The sequence below is a fragment of the Octopus bimaculoides genome, chromosome 3 (assembly GCF_001194135.2).
Source record: "Octopus bimaculoides isolate UCB-OBI-ISO-001 chromosome 3, ASM119413v2, whole genome shotgun sequence".
NCBI classification, from domain to species: Eukaryota; Metazoa; Mollusca; class Cephalopoda; order Octopoda; family Octopodidae; genus Octopus; species Octopus bimaculoides.
Window position 1 is genome coordinate 87,566,365 of NC_068983.1, and position 1,376 is coordinate 87,567,740.

Sequence of the window (1,376 nt, forward strand, 5' to 3'; positions counted from 1 at the left end):
TATATATATATATATATATATATATGTATAATAATATAAATAATATATATATATATATATACATATGTATATGTACATACTTACACATATACGTATGCATATGTGGGCACAGGACATCACAGAACGTAAACAACAAAAGATACGAAAATATGGAATACGAAAAACGAATACATGGAATATGAACTTTTTTTTGCAAACAATGAAGGAAACAAATGAAAAACAAGGCATGCAACATAAAGAACGACCCTTCATCAGTTGTCGGCTGTTTTTCTAATCAGTATTTCGAGCAGTTCACAAGATACGCTTCGATAAAACAGTTGCTCCGGCAAAGCAAATTAAATAAAATTTGGGATTTTGCAGAGGGTCAAAATTGGTAACAATAACAGAACAGCGAAAACAAACAGGAAGGGCTACTAAACCTAAACAAAGTGAAGTAGCAAACACAAAGAAACAAGCTTGGACAGGACACAGACAAGAATACGTTTGATTCGTCCAGCTGTATCAAGAGGAGAGAAAGAACACAAGTTAGGGAAAGAAAGATGGCCGATGGTCATGTGGGAGCAATGAGAGAGCAAAGGAAGAAGAGTGAGGGAGAGAGAGTGACAGACAGAGAACGGCGAAAGGGAGAGAAAAAATGAGAGGGGGAGAGGGGAGATAAAAAGAATTAGAGAGAAGAAGAGAGAAACCGAAAGAGTGATAGAATAATAGAGTAATAGAAGAGAGGAAATGAAAGAGTAATAAAATAATAGAATGGAATAGAATAGAATAGAAAGTGTCGCATCAGAATTATTAAGATAAAACTTACTTGGAAATGGATGCATGGTGTTCAATCATATAATAATAATATAAATAATAAATATATGCATATGTAGGCACAGGACGTCACAGAATGTAAACAACAAAAAATAAGTATGTACATATACGTATGTATATATGCATATATATCTTATTTATATTATTATATGATTGAACGCCATGCATCCATTTCCAAGTAAGTTTTATACATGTGTGTGTGTGTGTGTGTGTGTGTGTGTGTGTGTGTGTGTGTATGTGTGTGTGTGTGTGTGTTTGTGTGTGTGAAGGCATATATATACATATATATGTGTGTTTGGCTTAGTGGTTCAAGCATTCGGCTCAGGATTGTAAGGTCATGAGTTCAATTCTTGGCAATACATTGTGTCCTTGAGCAAGACACTTTATTTCACGCTGATCCAGTACACTCAGCTAGCAAAAATGAGTAGTACCTGTATTTCAAAGGGCCGGCCATGTCACACTTTGTGTCACGCTGAATCTCCCTGAGAACTACATTAAGAGTACATGTGTCTGTGCAGTGCTCAGCAACGCCCTTTAATTTCACAAGCATGCTGTTCCCTTGA

The 1,376-nt window shown here is 35.7% G+C and overlaps 1 protein-coding gene across 2 annotated transcripts in view; it reads right to left on the minus strand.

Moving 5' to 3' along the window:
• The window catches only part of LOC106880962 (sphingomyelin phosphodiesterase), a 76,991-nt gene that overhangs the window by 73,937 nt on the left and 1,678 nt on the right, over positions 1–1,376 (minus strand). The window lies entirely within an intron of this gene.